Source organism: Trachurus japonicus, unplaced genomic scaffold (assembly GCF_045865225.1).
Source record: "Trachurus japonicus isolate A0001 unplaced genomic scaffold, Traja_1.0 AP030832.1".
In the NCBI taxonomy this organism is placed as follows: domain Eukaryota; kingdom Metazoa; phylum Chordata; class Actinopteri; order Carangiformes; family Carangidae; genus Trachurus; species Trachurus japonicus.
The window spans coordinates 40,276-61,040 of NW_028220965.1; the positions used below are offsets into that span (position 1 = coordinate 40,276).

A 20,765-nucleotide genomic window follows, 5' to 3' on the forward strand; every position below is an offset into this window, starting at 1 on the left:
CGGACCGAGGTAACTGCGACCGCTGCGATGCAGTCATGCTGATGTGAGCCAAAAATATTTTTTAAAAGTTGGTGGGTGCGCTATACATACATCTATTAGTAGTAATAGCTCACGTGATAGGGCAGCTCCTCCACCTCCAACTAAACTCGTTGTCAGTCTGGGTTCGAATCCTGCTATAGGCCACAAATGTGGGTAATGCATTTTCTTTTCTCATCATTATTATGATCACCATATAATATTAGGGCTCTCAACGAATGTGAAAATTAATATTCAAATGTGGGAAGAAAAAAAAACCAGCGGCTGGTGTGCGCAGTGACCCTCATAGGAGTTGCAGTTGCACAGCGTCACTCACTGCTGAAAGTGAAAGTGTGACACGACAAAAACTGTAGCAGAGAGATGCAGATGGCAGAGAGAAAGACAGAAAGTTCAGAGCCCAACTTGGCAGCAGAGAGAGTGGTTTGGACTCGAAGCAATCTAAAATGCGGCCGGGAGGGGGGGGGGGGCTGGGGGCGCCTCAACAACCAATCACCGTGTTGAGCGCCTCGAATTCGTGCACGAGAATTGACGTAATCCATAGCAACGGGGCGTCACCAGGGCGTCACTCTTAGTTTGCTCCTAGTGATTTATCCTTAGTAAGAGTAGGTCTCAGCGGCTTTGTGAATAGCTTTTAAGAAAAAACTCCTACGTAAAAACTTTTAGTGCGAGTTAGGAGCACTTATACGGCCCCAGATCTACTAAAGGTTTGCGTGTATTAAAACGTGTGTAAACGTGATTGCACGCTGATCTACTAACCGGCCGCACCGAGGATTGCGTCTCTCAAACGGGCAAAATAGCACGTGCAATCCATTTAGCGTGTTTGCTTTGATGAATATGTAAATATTGGTGTTTCTGCCAGAACGCGTAAAATACTGGGAGGAGTAGATGCAAATACATTTATTTAGCGCGCACAATGTGATTTACCAAACCAGGAAGAGACTGCGGTGGCTGTTTTTGTGTCTGGGTAATTATAGGCAATTCTCTAACAGTTTTTCAGCCGTGTTAAAAGTCTTTTACGCGCCATTACGCACGGGGCACGTCACTCCTCCAGTGCGCTCCTCTCCTCTCCAGGGCCGGTTCTAGGCAGGCATATATGAGGGGGCAGTCAGAAATGTGAAGGGGGCATCGTGTGAACACATCATGCTCCAGCACTTTTTTTTCTCTGTGCTTACAGTAACTTCATTGAATTGGGTTGTTGGCTGTGTGTCCAACCCCAACCTGGAGAAGTGGATTGCATTTTGTCAGGCCTCTGCCTTCAGACCTGTCCGACTAGGGGCCAGGGGGCCAACCAGGGTCTTAGAGCCCGAATTTTTTACTGTCTTAATGCAAAGAGCCACATTATATGGGGGGTTAGGGGTGCATATACCTGAAGATGCATTGCAAACCCAGAGGGGGTGAAAAAGGTGAGTAGCTAAACCCCTGTAGGGGGGTCTGGGGGCATCCCCCCCAGAAATTTTTTGTGATTTAAAATGTGAGTGAAGCATTCTGGTGTACTCTGAGAAGAGGAGGGGGGGGGGGGTCTACTATGGTCAAGATTTACAAAACTGAAAGGTAGTCTTATGAATATTAAAAAAAAAAGGAACAGAACATTTTAGAAAAGAATACTGTTCCTTTTTCGGCGGATTTTTGTGCTACTGCAGATAATTTTGTCAACTTGTACTTGAACTTTACTATTTTTCAAACATTCCGCTTTTCCGACATTGATTGATTACGTTATAGTCAGACGTGTCCTTCTGATTTTTTTTTTTTTCATCTGAGACACTGTTTCTCATACACAACTACATAGGCCTATTAGAGAAGAAAAAAACAAACCCTCCAAGTTTAAAAACACACCGGCAGCAGCACCCGCTGATCTGCAGCTATGAGACTGTTATTATTCTGTCACCTGAGTTAACGAGGTGCACGTGTGTTTGGAGCTGACGAGATAATAAAGAGCGAGACAACGCGGCCCTGAGGAGGAACTGTGAAGGACTCAGCTGTAATAGAAAATGACCTAAACCGAGTCCAGTAGAGATGAGGTAGAGAGACGGCAGAGATGCCGTGTAGCTATCTCGCTTTCTTTCCCCCACCCTCCGCCCGTTGTCTTCGTTGTCACTTTGTTGTCGCTCCACAGAGAGCACATGGCTAATTAATATGCACGTGCTGACCATATATGGTTGTGTCTAGACGTTCCGGGGACGGAGGTGTGTTCACACCATTCTTGTATCCAGTTTGATGTATCAAAGAGAAATTGTGGAGAGTTGTGCACGCACAGTTTGATAGATCTGAAAAAGGTGTAAATATTTTTGGGTGTCTTTTCGCTGTAGGCCTAAGCAAAACATTTAGTAGCAGCAGTTTTACACTGCTTACTTACAGTTTTGATAAATGAGGCCCCAGGCCCTAGGCCCAGAGCCCAGACGCTCTGCTCGCGGCTCATCCGCTGCGCTGTCCGTGGTGCTGAAGGTGACAGGTTAACTTGACAAACAAACTGCTGTTTGTTTATCATGTGTGTCAGTTTTGTTTGTGACTTGATAGTTTAGTTGTTGAGATTAAGAACATCACTCCCTCATCAAGAGAGAGAGAGACGCGCCTGTATCGCAGCTGTAAAAAAAAAAAAGAAGAAAAGAAAAAAAAAGACGACGTGTCGGAATAGCGGTATCAAAAAGTGTCGGACTACCGGCATAGATAGAGGGATGTCTGAATAGCGGGCGGACCCCCAACTTAACTTCTTTCTCTTTGGTAATATAGCTACACATCCTATATTAAAATGTGCTTTCTCAACTTCTAAAATTTGGATTTGAGGGGGCAAGACATTTATTTGAGGGGGCACTGCCCCCTCTTGCCCCTGCGTAGAGCCGGCCCCGCTCCTCTCCTCTCCAGTCTTTGATCCCTCTGGTCAGTGGTCAGAGCGTTTAGATCCGTGTGTCCCACCTGAGCTCTGTATTAATCCACTGGATCATGGGTGACATGTCTCTATTTAGACATCCCTCTAGACATGCCGCTATTCCGACGCTTTTTGGTATCGCTATTTCGACGCGTCATCTTTTTTTTTTTTACACAGCTGCGATACCCAGGCGAGTCTCTCTGTCTTTTTTTCTTTTCAACATGCCTATCACCGGTTTGATGAGGCACGTGCGGGGGGGGGGGCGGAGGGTGCTTGAGCACCTGCCCCTTTGCTCCTTGATTCCCAAAGTGCCCTTTTGTCAGAGCGTTTTTTTTTTTTGTAAGTGTGTGTGTGTGTGTGTGTGTGTGTGTGTGTGTGTGTGTGTGTGTGTGTGTGAAAGTCCGTCTGTGTGGCCCAAAATAATAATAAATACAACAAAATAATAATAATTTAGATCTACCTTGGTTGGTCACATGATCCACAACGTGCCCTCACTCTGCCATCACTGCCCTGACATACCCAGACATGCCCTGCTGCTAATCGCGAAGCTAGTGCTGGAGACGGGCACTGCGTGAAACCGGAGACCCGAGGAAGTAAACAACTTGTCCGGTGAGTAGGTTTTACAGGGCGCATGACGTCTGTCCGACTACCCATTTCTCCAACTCCGACCATACATTTCTTTATTTTTGCGTCATCAGTCCGACCTCCCACTTCTCCGACTTAAGTAGCCCTAACCCTTAACCTTACCCTAAACCTAACCTCAACACTGTAGAATGGGTAGTCGGAGAAATGAGCCGTCGGACTTGTGGGCAGTCGGACTGACGTATGCTCCCCGGTTTTACAGTGGTATTTGTTTGTGCATGCCTGGTGTAATCTTGCAAGATGACTGACGTGAAGTGAGCAATGAGCATCCTCTGGTTCGTCCAAATCTGAACACACTAGGGATGTGGAGATTCACCGAATATCGGTGGTCCAATACAAACGTTTGCGATGCGACTGCACCGGTGGATTCAGGGTGCATCGGATAAAATTCATGGTCGAATTTGCAATGCATCTCTCTAGCCTGTCTACATCGGTAAATTCCATGGTTAAATTGATCGTTTCATTTTCCGAGGCAACCTGAATGCACCACCGCGGGAGCCGTGTGCAGCCTCCTCCCCCTGACAGGTAGCAGCAGTCAGAGCGAGGAGCATGTGTCTGCAGACCCGGAGACCGCAGATTCAGACCCGCACGTTTGGACCCGCACATTTCTGCAGCTCAAGTTTGTTTCAGCCAACGAAGTTGAGCAAATGCAGAAAACATCTGCAGTCCCATTTTAACAGAGCTGTTAATTACCAAGGTAAAGTCTGAACACATTCTCGATGTAGGACATGGTTTGTGTGTCACATCCTTCTTGTATTCTTATGTTGTCACACTTTTCAGACTTTTTTTTATATATCGTAGGATCAGTGCATTATATTTTTAAAAACAGCACACCAAATGAAAGAATAGTGTCTCAGGAAAATATATCAGCAAGGACTGACTTTAGTAATTCAATTCAATTATGTTCTTTTGTTTAAAGGACAATTCCAGGCGAATTCAACTCAGGGGTGTATTTTCATATCATTTTAGGTCTAAAAGAATGAATCTGAAGATTTTCAGTTTAATCGCTCCTGTTTTGCGGTAGTTGCGTCTGTCCGCGCATCGCCACGGCAGCAATGAATGGGAGTGGATGTAAGTTCCGCTGTTTAGGCTGTTTACAGCCCTCAAAGCCGCAATTTTTTTCCACAGACAGCATCAGATGGCTACTCAAACATGCACCGAGAAGTTTATTTACTTCAAGCAAGCCGACATGTTTGTAAAAGTCGATCTAATTCAAAGTCTCCCGGAGTCTCACGCGAGCCCGAAGTTGCAGTGCTGGTGTATTCAGGCGCAGTCGGAGCTACCGCTTGTGTCATAAACACAGGAATATCAACTCTTTACTTGCTTCAAGTGTACATTTTTTTCCACAGGCAGCATCAGATGGCTACTCAAAGATGCGCCGAGAAGTTTTTTTTACTTGAAGCAAGTAAAGAGTTGATATTCCTGTGTTTATGACACAAGCGGTAGCTCCCACTGCGCCTTATTAACCTAATGGATTAAATTGACCGAATCTGTTCCCTTCGTCTTGACTAGGCTACTCGTTCTGTCCTCTTTTGATCCTCCTCCATGTTTTTCTTTCCTTTCCTTCATCCTTCCTTTTGACCCATCTGTTCAACTATCTTACCTCCATTTACCTTCCTTTCCTCCCAGGTTGGCATTTCAGTCTTTCCAGCTCACATTCGTTACAACAGTAACAGCTGTACAGTATAAGTAACTTACTGAAAATAAAGTTGTTTTAAAACAGTATTTCATTTCAAGAGTTTATTTCTCCACGTTTTGAAAACACAACATCATTTATTTCATTCAAAAGTATTTTTTGACAGTATTCCAAGAGTTCATATTTTTTCATTCATCAATAATCACACCCATTAACAAACTGAAGTGTTCTGAAAGCTCTGAATTTGCTGTTCATATCATTTACATGGAGCTGGTAAGCTCGCTGCTGAAAGGTCACCACAGTGCAGTGAGGACTGCAAGTGAATGCTGCATTGTGGTGCAGTCAGAAAGACGGCTGTTGATAACAAACCAAATGTCATTTTAGTCACATAAGTCGAGAGAAAGACGGTAAAACGTGGGTCAGGTCAATAATACGACATACAACATATTGTCACGTATATTGTTTTGCCTCCTGCAGACGGACCACTTGTTTACATAGAGGCTTGTTTGTGTCGTTTAGTGCATTTCACATGAATGCAGAATGAAAAATACAACTGAGTTGCTTGCGATATACAACCACAATTTTTACACAATATACCTTTAACTACAGATAGATATCAATTTCACATGAATGAAGCATGAAAAATATAACTGAGTTGCTTGCAATATACAACCACAATTTTTACACAATATACCTTTAACTACAGATAGATATCAATTTCACATGAATGAAACATGGAAAAATACGACTGAGTTGCATGCGATATACAACCACAATTCTTACACAATATACCTTTTACTACAGACGGATATCTGTGATCTCATACCTGCCGTAGGACACATGCTGCATTACAAGGAAGAGGAGGAGGTTGACCTGGTGCTGGCTGCAGTGGTCCTCCTGAAGGCGACGGAGGAAGAGGAGGAGGTTGACCTGGTGCTGGCTGCAGTGGTCCTCCTACAGGCGACGGAGGAAGAGGAGGAGGTTGACCTGGTGCTGGCTGCAGTGGTCCTCCTACAGGCGACGGAGGAAGAGGAGGAGGTTGACCTGGTGCTGGCTGCAGTGGTCCTCCTACAGGCGACGGAGGAAGAGGAGGAGGTTGACCTGGTGCTGGCTGCAGTGGTCCTCCTACAGGCGACGGAGGAAGAGGAGGAGGTTGACCTGGTGCTGGCTGCAGTGGTCCTCCTGAAGGCGACGGAGGAAGAGGAGGAGGTTGACCTGGTGCTGGCTGCAGTGGTCCTCCTACAGGCGATGGAGGAAGAGGAGGAGGTTGACCTGGTGCTGGCTGAGGGTGGCAGGTGCTGAGGTGTGTGAGCAGTTTGCTTCGCCTTGTAAACAGCAGACCACAAGCACAGCAGTGGTAGTGGGGCTCTTTTTTACATCCCAGTCTGCATGTATACATTACTAGATCTGAAGACAAAAAACAAACCAGGCTTTAATATCTGGTCCAAACACATGCTTTCTTGACCTCCGTGTGATAACAACAATAGTTATGACAGCAATGTATGAGCAAGCAGTAAACATACCTCCATGCTGTACCACTGTTTTTAGGTGTGATTGTAAATGGGTCTCCACTTTAGCAAAATCACCCTTATAAAGTGGGCAAAAGGGGCAGCGAAAAAATTGGCATCCATCCTCTTGACTTCCTCTTGTTGCTTGGAGCTTGTGGCCACTCGACAAAACTGACAGATGTAGCTGTATATTATAGACATGTGAAAAACATTGGTCAGTTTCAATTTAGTTTCATCCTTCTAACACAAACATAAAGTGTAATGTTTCTTCAATGATTCGATTTGTCTAAACAGTGATAGGGCGTGAAAAATATGATTTATATAGCTAAACTCTCATTCAAATTACGTGCAGGTTTTCTTCCCGGACGTAGAATGTAAACAACTTGACGATTCGGTCTATAAATAATCTACTTGTAGAAGACTGTTACCTATCACCACAATGTTCTAAAAAAGCCATGGTAACAGACTCCATAATAAAGCAACGTGGACACCACCATACTTCAAGTGTAACTGTACGTTCACACCAAAAGCTTCCAAAGCGTCTAAGACGCCGGAAGTCAATTCATTTTCAATGAGAGCCCGGCGACACTGAGCTTCCAAAGCGTCTACAGGCGTTGCCGCGCTTCCAAAGCGTCCAAAGCTTCCAGAGCGTCCAAAGCGTCAACAGACTAGAAGTTGAGCCCTGGTCAACTTTATGGTAATTAGCTATGACGCGGCTAAGCGGCAACCGGCGACAACCTGTCAGAATAGAGATGTCCGTCGGCTGCCGTTTTTTTCCCTTTTTTTGTATTTCGGCTCCCCAATGACCAGCGCGATTGAAGTTTGACGCCAGTCACGTGACGAGCGGCCAAAGCGGCTGATAATATTTGCCGTTTCTGTTTTGGAAGCTCAGACGCCGACCCTCGAGCGTTTTTGACGCTTTGGAAGCTTTTGGTGTGAACGCACAGTAATGGACAGAGCAGCGCTACCTGGAGGCTCTGCAGCCTAACGTGTGTACATATCACCAGTTTTATATCAATAAATGCATATTTTACAATGAACCGATAAGTCTGCTTTGAATTTCCCTTTCTTATAAGTTGTATAACCTGGCAGCATTTTTAATTTGTAAATTTTATGACCTACATATTTCCTAGAAGTTGCGCTTCCGGTTGTAAACATGAAACACATACGCACGTAATCAGAAACCGGGATACTTATCATGTATACAAGGAAACTGAATAACCGGGTTTCTCTAAGTTCATGTAAACACCCATACCCCGAATTTGATCAAAAATCGGGGTACATACAAAACCCAATTAAAATCGGGGTACTGAAGTGCATGTAAATATTAATTCAGACTAAAAAAAAAAAATTATGGAGAAGCAATACTTTCATTCTGTAACGTTACACCTCAAAACGCACCGTGGATGTATTATTATTATTGTTAAATATAGCTTTCAATAAATACTCTACATATTCAACCTTTAAATTTAAATAAATGGAGCAACAACAATTGACATTGTTAAATGGTTTTTTATTATTTTGATCGCAATTATGAGTGCAGACCTCCATGAATCCGTGAAAAATAAGGTGGATAGGCTAACATAGCCGCGTTGCTTATGGACGAGATAAGGATTAGGCTAGCTGCTAATGAGCAATGCTTGTCGCTATATCGAATTTGGATACAATAACAACACAACAGTTACGTAAGTCACAAAAATGAGAATACTTTCCAGTAAATGATGTAAAAATGAGCAATAATCAACTTACTGGCGGGACCATTACGTTTTCTCCGGGAGACAGGACAGAGACGTTCGGATAGGAGAGTCTACCTCGTGGTCTACCTGTGCTTGAACGCGAAATGGCGGCGTTCCCGACCCGATCTGCGACAGCCACGTACGGCAACTCCACTTGGACAAACTTGGTTGAATTGACTTAGGTCTTAGAATCACTGCCCTATCTCTGTGCCCTATGTGCGGCGCCAGAGACGGTTTATCTGTTTATTTTTAAAGACAAACTTTATTAGTAATGTAAATTGAGGGTTCGTTGTAGTGGAATGGATCTTGATACTCAGAAAACAGGAACAGAGGCGTTTTTTGTTTTGTTTTTTAACCGAGCAGCTAATAGCCGCTAACGGCTTTTTAATTTATTTTTTTTAAATGAGCGGCTGACTAGCTGCTAACAGCTCTTTACCGAATAAATCCATGCTCATTACGTTAACGAACTTAGAGAAACCCGGTTATTCAGTATCCCTGTGTACATGATAAATACAGTGTGTAACGTGTGTATTTCATGTTTCCAACCGGAAGCGAAACTACTGGGAAATATGTAGGCCTAGGTCATAAAATTTACAAATTAAAAATGCTGCCATGTTACATAACTTCAAAAAGGGGGAAATTCAAAGCAGACTTATCGGTTCCTTGTATAACATGCATTTATTGATGTAAAAGTGGTGATTTCTGTACACACGTTAGGCTGCAGAGCCTCCAGACAGGGTTGCTGTGTCCATAACGCTGCACACATGAAGCTTCACTTTTCATTCAAATAAACTAATGCAACTGCCACAATAAGATTTCATCAATGAAACCAGCATTTATCTCCTAAAAAGAGTTAAACCAGCCGGTGGTTTACCTCTAAAAACCTACGGATAAGTTCATTAACAGTCGTTTTCCCCCGCGAGGTGACGGAGTAGTCTGGCCGGTCGAGCACGTCAGGAGACGGGGTTGCTGCCTCTGTGATGTCCCGGTCACAGCTCATATTTATCCAATATTTATTTTATCCAAACGACGGCTGTTTAGAAGTTAACCTCGAAGCGAAGCTCCAGGTCCGAGCAGTGACCGCGGCATCACAGAGGCAGCAGCCCGGCTCCTGACGTGCTCCGCCGGCCAGCCTGCAATCGTCACCCCGGGGAGAAAACGACTGCTAATTAACTTACCCGATGGCTTTTAGAGGTTTACCACCGGCTGCTTAAACTTCTTTTAGGGAATAAATGTTGGTCTCTGTGGCAGTAGCAGAAGTTTGTTTGAATAAAAAACCATGGTTGGACAGTAGCAGTGCTGCCTTGGGGTCAGTCTACGCACAGAAAACACCACATTTACATAAATAAATAAATACTTTAAAACGAGCCAGGCCTGTCTCAGAGCTGGCAAGACTCTCCGGTGGCATATTAAATGCCGTTAACGGGACGACAGAGCAGTCAAAACGGCAGCTCCAAGCTAGCTACAGCGAGGGTAGGTTCATTTCCTGTTTACAAAGTAAAAGCACCTAAGCGATAAAAGGCAACGGGTATTTTATTTTGTGAAAATAACCGGAAGTGCGTTGCTCACTACGGCTAGTTTTACTAGCGCCAGAGAACGCCGACTTCGTCGGAACAAATTTGTAAACAGCGGGTATTTTGTTTCAACACAGTGGGGATCTAAACGACCACTTTCTCGCCTGAAAATGTTTCAAATGTTGCTAAAGTTATATATTTACAGAGTTTAGCAGCAGCTAGCCGCTCGCTAGAATGCTACTTCAACCGGAAGTACGTCACATGAAAGGCTACCAGCCAGGAACGCCCATAGGCGTTCCCGTGTCATGACGGGAACGCCCCTGTCCGCAGCCAGACCCTTCTCAGGAAATGTGCCTTTGAATGACCCAGTCCTCATAACCAGTAAGGGGAGGATTCTCACCAATACAAATATTGTACAAGATAGGTAACAATGTTGATATGAGCTTCCTTTTTATTTTTCCATGTATTATACTGTATACTGTGCTCTGAATCACGTTGAATCTTTCAATTTACAGATATCTATATCTACAACAAAATGTGCCCTGAATGCGGGACCCATTATCGTTACCAAGAGTGGAGAGATGGGCTCCACAACTTTAATGATCGAATAATATTCGATCTTCAGTTATGCCTTGACATTAGACACATGTTGCAGGTCATTATTAAATCTAATTTCTTTGAAATAAAATAGGTGAAACCATTTAGATGGTGATGATGTTTTTTTCATGTATGTATCTCTCTTAGGTTCATACTGCAGTGAGCAGAGTTGTCCAATATTTGGAGCTAAACACCGGACTCAAATACCCCTCTGCTGACACGATACTTCAGGGCTATCTTCACTTCCATGATTACCGGTATTCGTGTGTCACGTGTGGTGACAGTCCACCAGTGGTAATAATGGACCTCCATAAGAAGGGTGCTTTTCATTTGTCAGGTAATAATTGTCATGGTCTGTGTCTGGTGTTCCTGTTAGTGTTGTGCTCCCTTTTGTCTTGTTTCTTTGTTAGTCTCGTTTTTTTTTTTTGCACCACCTGTTTCTTCCTTTGTGTATTTAGGCTCAGTGTCTCCCTTTGTCTTTGTCCAATCATCTGCTCTGTTTCCTTACGTCTGTGCCCTTGTATTCCGTGTTGCCCAGCCTACATCCTCCTGTGAGTTTTTGTGTGTTAGGTCTCTTGTTTTGAACTTTGCTTTTCTGTTGTACTTTGAGATCCTGGTTTTCCTTCCTGTCTGGGACTTAGGACCATTGACTCCTTTGTACTTTCTGTTGGACTTTAAACCCTTTTTATTTCTGCTGCTTTCATACATTACAGTAATTCAGGCCCAATTATGCTCAGAACTGGCCTAATCCTTTTCAATATATTTTAGCAAGCGATCTTCCACAACCCCCGGAAGATTTCACTGGAGAGGTTGACCTGGACTCCTCTTGGGATGCACTTTCAATGGAAAGGATCGGCCGTGGATTTGTAACAAGTAATGCAGACAGACAGCAGGATTGTGTTTTAAACAAATGAACATTTGGACATGGATGGTTCAGAGGTTTTAATTTAACAGTGTTACCTTTTGACATTTTGTGTTTTTATATTTCCATAGGTCACCAAAATAATCCTTTTAAAGTGGAGCCATCTTTTCACTTTTGAGCCCCTTGGATTGGCAAAAATACCCGGGGGTCAAACATTGCTGTCAACACAGAATTCAAAAAGATCCGCCATCCAAAGCCAGCTGAGGAGAAAGACATAACAGTGTCAGAGGACCGACTTAAAGAAGAGCTGTACAAGCAGAAGGTAACAGATAAAAAGTTACTTTAATTTTCTCAGTGTGATTTGTGTCCAATACGTTTTCAAAAAACAAACATTTCTAAGTATGCTTTTGTCTTCTTTTGCAGGTTCCTGTCATCCGGGCATTGTGTAAGGAGTGTGGTTTAGATTCCACTGGCTCACGTACTGACCTTCTTGTCAGACTTTCAGACGAGATGAAGTCAAGGGAGTCCTATGATAAGGTCTTCCAAAAAATTTGGGCTGCTTCAGGTAAGCAAAATTTCAATTTTGGTAAAAGCCATTGTAATTATTTTTGATGATGATGATGATAATGAGTTTGTGCATTTATAGACCTTACATTTCTGTCTTTTGTTTCCATCTCAGGAGGCTGGGCTGTGATCATGTGCCCATGTGGCATAGTTTATAGCATTAAATGTAATATCTCAGCAGAAAGCCCTCGTGATTTCACTGACCTGCTCCTCTCCTGGAAGCACATACCAAATATAGTCATATATGACTTTGCACATGGAATGGCCACTCACATGAACATCAGGGATCCAGAGAGGCTGACCTTCCAACCCTTTGAAGGACGTTTAAGTGAACCAACTGCAGAAAATATAGCCCTGGCAAAAGCTGGGAATCTGAAGGTGTCACTGCCTTGGCGAAACATCAAAAAACAAGTCCCAGGGGCGGTGTTTAGCTCAGTTGGTAGAGCACCCGCCCCATATGTTGAGGCTATAGTCCTCCCTGCAGGCGGCCCCGGTTCGAATCCCGCGTCGGACGGCCCTATTCTGCGTGTCATTCCCCTCCTCTCTGCCTCCTGTTTCCTGTCACACTCTCAACTGTCCTATCTAATAAAGGCATAAAAAGCCAAAAAATATACTTTAAAAAAAAAAAAAAAAAAAAAACAAGTCCCAGACTGTGATGGTCATCCAGCAACAGGCTCAGCTGAGCATTATGCTCTATATGATCGATTTCATGAGGACAACACAAAAGATCCCAGAGATGTCTTGAGGAAGCTTGGCTTAGTACCGCAACTTGCTGGAAAAGTTAACAGTCAAGTAGCAGAGCAACTATTTGCAAAGATGAAGAAAAATAATTATTTCTTAAACATGGCTTTGCCGTCCACCCATCTCTTCCTAATGAGAAACATCATCCACCACTACAATGTCCAAAAAAACAAACAACGCCTGGACCAAATTACAAAGGTTTTTGGAAACGGGGTAGCTATGAACAGCTATGGCCAAGCAGTTTTGGGTACTTAAATATCTATTTTCAGTGCAATACAGCTGTTCTGTCTTGTTATTTGTCCAGCTTTGTTGATAAACTGTGCTTATTTTTCAGGGAATCTTGCATCTTCAGAGACATCTACCACTGTTGAACCTGCTCCAATGGACACTGATGCACCTGCAGGTGAGTAATTATAGGGGCTGGGGGAGCTTTTTTTCTTTCAAGTTCTTAGGTTTTGTGTTTTTATAGCAAGAAGTTCATTTCATGATCAAAATGTGTTCATGTTGTTGACAAGTGTGAATGTTTGTCTTGACTGTTTTTTTTTTCTTTCTTTTCAGTGGAATCACTGCCTCCGACCTCGACTGGACCCACAGTGCCTCCGACTGGACCCACAGTGCCTCCGACCGGACCCACAGTGCCTCCGACCGGACCCACAGTGCCTCCGACCGGACCCACAGTGCCTCCGACCTCGACCGGACCCTCAGTGCCTCCGACCAGACCCACAGTGCCTCCCACCGGACCCTCAGTGTGTCCGACCGGACCCTCAGTGCCTCCAACCAGACCCACAGTGCCCCCCACCGGACCCTCAGTGCCTCCGACCGGACCCTCAGTGCCTCAAACCTCGACTGGACCCACAGTGCCTCAAACCATTATCCTTGGCTACCTTGCACAAATCAAACCCTGGGAAAATGGCTGGAACCCTGTCCAGGACCATCTGGTAAGCTAACAAATTTTTATTTTTTTATTTTTGCCACACATAATTACTAATCTGTTTAACTGTTCTTTGCAGCTCAAATATGTGCTGGACAGAAAGCGGCCAATGACTGAGATCATTGTGAAAGAAGGGGCTATATGTCTCACTCGGGAAGATTTCTGCAGCCTGGGTTTGCAAAGAGACATGGACTCTCTCTTGAGTAATAGGGTGATGGTAAACCTAAGGAAGGCAATGTCAGTATGTGCAGTATAAACTGTGTTTGTGATGAGTTTGAACATTTTCTTGCAGATTGGAAATGTATGCCTGAAATTGATTCAAGAAGCATCTCAGCAACTTGTATGTATTATGTTTTTCAAGGTTTTAAGCTCACATACCACATAAAATAACGTTATGCGAATCATTATAGATTTGTGTGTGTTTCCTACAGGGAAATGACATTTATGTAGAGAACATGTACGTTGTTCCTACATGGAAGGGCCCACAAGAGTCAGGCTACATTAATGTCCAATTTCCAGTGAGTGCAAATAAATATATGTATTTATATGCATACAGTCACAAGTACTTACATCTTCATGAAGGTTATTTTCTTAAATATTAGGATGATGTGGACATGAAGGACTTCTTGGTCTTTCCAGCATGGAGCAATGGAATTGGATCCGGCCACTTTCTTCTCTGTGTAAGTTTGCATTTTTGTGTTAATCTACAAATATTCAAACACAATCATCTCCAATTCTGAACCTTGTCCTAATGACTGTTAAACTGTTGTTCATCTCCTCATCATCTCCAACTCTGAACCTTGTCCTAATGACTGTGAAACTGTTGTTCATCTCCTCACCTATCGCATTAATTTGTAGATCATGAAGCCACTCCTGAGAGAGATCATCTTTTTAGACTCGCTGTACTCTATGCATGAGCCTGGATTTGGTGATGCAGAATACAAAAACATTTTTAGGTCCACAAATGTACCATATTCTTGGAGCTTGTCATGTTTTGGCTACGTTCCTATAGCCTTTTTAAAGATATATTTAGGCTACGTTCTATAGCCTTTTTACAGATTTGGGCTACGTTCCTATAGCCTTTTTGAAGATACAGTATATTTAGGCTACGTTCCTATAGCCTTTTTATGGATACATTGGGCTATGTTCCTATAGCATGTTTTGGTTGCACTCCTGTTGCTGTTCGTCTCAGTGGTTGTCTTTTTTTAAATATATATATATATATTTTTTTTTTTTTTTATTCTGATTGGTGGTCTATTCTCTATTCATTAGTCCTTGCCTGTTTGCTTTAGTGTAACTAGGGATGTCCCGATCCGATATTGATATCGCAAATCGGTCCGATATCAGCCAAAAAAGTGAATATTGGATTTTATCGGACTGAATCTAAAAACTCCGATATAAGCGCTCCGATATAAGCTGTCCATTTACCGCTCCAGCACTTCTATAATAGGTGACTCTGGTTTGATCACACTCCAACACAGTAGGTGGCGGTAATGCCCCTTAATTAAGAAGAAGAGCGTCTCTGATCCAGCATGCACAGCCCACGTGATCACAACAACGACAACGTGTGTGCCTGCAGCAAGGTGTAGTGATGTCGGCTGTGTGGAAGTATTTTACCGTAAACTCGGACAAAGACGTTGCAGCTAAATGCAACATTTGTCAGGCGCAAGTGTCCCGTGGAGGGACAGAACCGGGAAGGTTCAATACAAGCAACCTCATCGCACATTTGAAAAAACACCACAAAAAAGAACATGAGGATTTTCGCGAGAGCAGCAAGGCGAAGCAACAAACCTCTGGCTCGCTTCAGCAACCCACGCTGGCCGAAAGCTTTGCAAGACGTGACAAACTACCACGGGACAGCAAAAAGGCAATGGCCATAACAGAAAAGATAGCCCAGTTTATTGAGCTTGATGACCAGCCCCTGTCGGTGGTGAGTAATGTCGGGTTTAAACGCTTAATGGAGCACCTCGAACCTCGCTACATTATTCCTAGCCGCCACTACATTGTAGACAAAACTATACCCCAGATGCACGAAGAGGTTAAAAAGTGTATTGCCGCACACGTGGAGAAGGCAAATGCTATAAGTTTCACCACCGACATCTGGAGCTCAGACCATCGTCCGCTGTCTCTGTTGAGCCTGACTGCGCACTGGGTGGACACTGACTTCACACTGCAGAGAGCAGTGTTGCATGCACGTGAATTCAGGGGATCGCACACAGCTGATGCAATCACGCACGCCATGGAGGAGATGCTGCATGACTGGAAGATTGAGAAAAATAAGGTCCATGTCGTTTTAAGAGACAATGCTGCTAACATGAAAAAGGCAATGGATCAGCTAGGTGTGTCAAGCTTAGGATGTTTTGCTCACACTCTTCAGCTTGTAGTCCATGAAGGGGTCTTGTCACAGCGAGCTGTAAGTGATGCACTAGCCAACGGGAGAAAAATAGTGGGCCACTTCAAACATTCCCCCAAGGCTTATTCAAGCCTTGAAGACCTGCAAATAGAGCTGAATGTCACACCAAAACGTCTCCAGCAGGATGTCCAGACACGATGGAGCAGTACAAAGTACATGATTGACAGCCTCATTCATCAAAAACGGCCACTGCATGCCTACTCACCTGAAGAAAACCACACCCTGCCAGCAATTCTAACAGCAAACCAGTGGGGGCTGTTAGAGAAGACCTCAAATGTTCTGACGCCCTTTGAAGAGCTAACAACTCTAGTCAGTGCCGCCTCTGCTACCACAGCCGATGTCATCCCCTCTGTCCATGCACTGGTACGGTTTCTCAGTAAGGAGAGTGAAGATGATCATGGGATCCTAACTATGAAAGCCACCCTTCTGGATGCAGTCCACAGACGTTTCAGGCATGTGGAATCCGAGCCCCTCTACACCGTGGCAACACTGCTGGATCCACGTTATAAAGACAAGTAAGGGAATTTATGTTAAATTCTTACATTTATTTAGCCTAATCTGATGTATATGAGAAAAACTGTACTGTTTACAGTGAGTTGGTTGTAGCCTATGTGACTGTGTTGTGACTGCATAAAATAAGATTACAGGTTACAGATTAGAATCACTGTTTACATTATCATGACTGTGTGTGACTGTGTTTCTTTCTGTGAGCACAAATGTGTGGGGACTGGGTTTGAAAAGCTCTAAAATATACATGTTACATTTTATATATTTTATATTTATGCCAGGTACTTCACAAACCCGGAAAACCTGGGACATGCAAAAGCAGCGTTAAAGGCAGCGGTATGTAAAGTAGAAGAAGAGCTGAAGACCACGCCTCCACCTGATGTGACCGAGCCAGTGGACAAGCCTCCACGGATGGCGGGTGCAAGCAGCAGCCTTGGCAGCATCTTTGACGAAATACTGGAGGAGAGCAGCACAGCAGCAGGTCCGTCTGACCAGATCACCACAGGGGCAATCTGTGAAATGGAGAGCTACTTCTGTGAGGCTCCGATTGAACAGAAGAGCAACCCTTTACACTACTGGAGCCTAAACCAAGCTCGACTCCCCACCATGGCAGCAACAGCAGCTAAATTCCTCTGTGCTCCCTGCACGAGTGTGGAGAGTGAAAGGCTCTTCAGCACAGCGTCAATTATCATTGAGGAGCACAGGAGCAGGCTGACAGCACAGCATGCTGAAATGCTTATCTTCTTAAAAAAAAATCTCCACATTATGCTCGGACTGCAGAAAGTGGAGAAGGAGGAGGAGTAGTAGTAAGGGTAGTCATAACTGACTGATTATTATTTGTTTTATGCTCTTGGTTATTAGAGTGATATGTTTATAGTGTTTACACTCTATTCTTCAGTGAAGACTAAGAGTAATTACTACATTGTTTTGGGCACAGTCAGTCAGTGAAACTGGAGCTGTGTGAACTCTTAACTTAGAGCAGTTGGACAGTGGACAATATTGTGTTGTTTTCGTTGTTTTTGTCCCTGCCCACAGTTGTTTCCAACATATGCTGACAGTAAAAAAATAACTGGAGTGAACTTGAATTGTTTGCACTTTAAAATTTAATTTATTCTATTCAATTGTATAATGATGTTGGTAACCAGTGGTTATTTTGCACTTTAAATATAACATTTTGTTTTTATTGGATTTGTTGAGGTAATACTCTTATGTTGAAGGTTAAAATTTATGTAACCAACTGGTTAATAATAAATGGGTCAGTTTTTCCTATACCTACTGTTGCTGACTATTGTTTTCTGTTATATCACTAACAGTAACAGTAACATCACTTTATCAAGCCTTTTCTAACATTCCACACAACAAAATAAGGAATAAATATATGTATGATTCGTGCCTATATCGTATCGTATTGATATCGGTATCTGCCAATACTCAAGGCTACAATATCGGTATCGTATCGGAAGTGAAAAAGTCGTATCGGGACATCCCTAAGTGTAACCTTACTAAGAAGGTCCCTTTCTCTAAACTGAATTTGACATGCATGGCAGCCACTGTAGACTCATGCACTGTAAGTGCAACTTTATTCTACAACATGTTGTTTTTATTGACGTATTTTTTTCTCTAGACAAATTGCTCAGAAAATCGACCCTGGTCTCTGGACAGAGAGGACGGGACATGATATTCCAGTAAGTATAAATACATGATTTGTGTGGAAAATTTGTTACTATTGCCTGTAATGTCCACTTTATTTTTCTTCATTTTAGGGCTTGCCTCGCCAGACACGAGGCAATGACTGTGGAATATTTATGCTCATGGTAAGGTTTCTTGTGAAAGTATACGCAGGCATCAGTCAACAATGTAAATTGATCAATACAAACTTGCCTTGTTTTCTATCGCCTATGTTCTAGTATGCTCTTTCGATTGTGACAAGGCAGGGATTTGCTTTTCACGAGGTAAGTTTAATCACATATGTTAAACAAGGAAGAAATTTGGTATCCTACAGTTGGTGTATATGTGACAACATACTATTCTTCTTGAGAAATAATCATTTTGAGATAAAAATTCATCTCACCACTGGCACACCTTTTCAGATGGACATGCCTTTGATCAGGGAGTGGTGGTGCCTTCTTCTAATGGAGCGTTTCAAAATAGAAGGGTATGACAATCCTAAAACATGTTCCAATCTTTGTTAGCAATAACACTCAATGATCAACAAGTGATTTGCTAAGCTAGGTGAACATGGTCGGGACGGGACGGGAGCTTCAGTGTATCTTTAATGTATCGTATTGGTGGCAGCGTATCGGGATGCGTATGGAATCAGCCTCAGTGGTGGAGATATACAACCCTAGCACACACACTTCTCACAAGTTCTAGCTTAGCCACTAGTTAATCACACACAGCGTGCTGTGGGGAAAAAGTATGTGAGGCTTTTTTTGTTTGTTTGTTTCCGTATGTTTCTCTTGTCATGGGCAAAGTGCATTAGACAGATATCATGTGCTACTGTCAAGCTGTTTTTTCCCCCCTTTGTTTCTAGAGGCAATGAGGCATAGATTATGTTATTTCAGTAAAACTATGCATTATGCATATTCACATATTTTTGGACTATTACAGTATAAATACAACAATCAGTCCCTCCAGGATTTCGCGGGCTTTTTTTGTGATTGTTGCGGCCTAGAATGCCTGATTTTGCGGCCACATTTTGAAAAAATTGCGGTGAATGTTGCGATGTTTTAAGCGCTTTTGTTGCGATTAAATTGCGGGGGACAGCGAAAGTTGCAAAAAAAAGTTGCAGTTTTGTTCTGAATAATTAAAAATCAAAGGAAAATTGAAAATTTTTAAATGTCACAAAATAATGTGAGGTCCTGTTATACCAGCAATTTTCCACTTGTTAAGAAAGGCACAGGAAAATTAGAGTTGAAAGTTGTTTTACTTTTAATTAAAATGTCTGTTTAAAAATTGTGGTAAAATAACTGTTTTAAAATGCCATTAAAACTATCCAGTCTTTGAATAAAAAGGGGAGGGTGGCTACTCAAGTCCAGGCCCAGGGCCTTAGGATGGGGGAAGGGGCACCTGGCCGCCGGCTGCTCCGCTCCGGCCCTGCAGTGGCACTCACTGGATTCCCCCTCGGCGGGTGCTGCGGGGTTGACACAGCCTCGGGTGGTCAACCAGGACAACTCACACACTCAACACATTCAACTCAGCTTGTGTTCCTTTATCACTTTGTGCACGTTGTATGAAGTTTCTTGCCGTCAGCCCAGCCACGCTGTTCCTCCGTGGACTCACTTTCAACCACCGCTCCGTCCAGACTCGCACTCTCTGCTGTGTAACTCGCGGAAAGCACCGACAATTGGTCCAATTTGCGGAAAAGTTGCGGTGATTGTACAAAATTGCAAGATCGCAAAAATTTGCGGGGATTGGCTGAATTTGCGTTAATTGTTGCGATCGCAACATCGCGAATTCCTGGAGGGACTGACAAGTGTTACTGTATGTGATCATGACAAGATGCAAAGATAACTAACATGGCTCACTGTGACTGACCTGCAATACTGCTGATAGTTTGGAGGAGACTACTTGCTGAGAGAGGCTGCAGCCAAGGCTGACTGCTTTAACTAAACAGAACAAGTTGCTCATTCATAAACTGAAAGGAGAACATCATTTTTGTTTTCTAAGCTCAGTAAAAACCAAATGCAACCAATTGTTTTTACACAAACATGACTTCAACATGAAATCTTTCATCCTGTATCTATTAACAGACATGTATTCATATTGTATAACTAAGAAGGTGTGTGTGTGTGTGTGTGTGTGTGTGTGTGTGTGTGTGTGTGTGTGTGTGTGTGTGTGTGTGTGTGTGTGTCTGTCAGTGTCTCTCTGTCTGTCTGTGTCAGTGTCTCTGTCTGTGTCAGTGTCTCTCTATCTGTCTGTCTGTGTCAGTGTGTGTCTGTCTGTCTGCTTGTCTGTGTCTGTCTGTCTCTGTGTTTGTGCCTGTGTCTGTCTGTGTTTGTCAGTGTCTGTCTGATCCGTCTGTGTCTCTTTTTTACACATCACAGTGGCATTTTTCTTTGTTGCAGTTATAACAGCAACTTCCTGTTGCCCATGCTCTGAAAAATGTCAATGACTTCACTGAGGTTGACTGGAATATCCTTTTCAATTGCCAGTAAAAGAAGCTCTGACAACCTCTCCTCTGTGCAAAGGGTGCAAAGTTTTGTTTTCACCAGC

The 20,765-nt window shown here is 43.3% G+C and overlaps 1 long non-coding RNA gene across 1 annotated transcript; it reads left to right on the forward strand.

Moving 5' to 3' along the window:
* Nucleotides 1-14,232: 14,232 nt before the first annotated feature.
* Nucleotides 14,233-18,400, forward strand: LOC146959960 (uncharacterized). Its single transcript, XR_015035551.1, has 3 exons — nt 14,233-14,310; nt 18,175-18,235; nt 18,314-18,400. It is a non-coding gene; the product is annotated as an uncharacterized LOC146959960 (long non-coding RNA).
* The last annotated feature ends 2,365 nt before the right edge of the window (nt 18,401-20,765 follow it).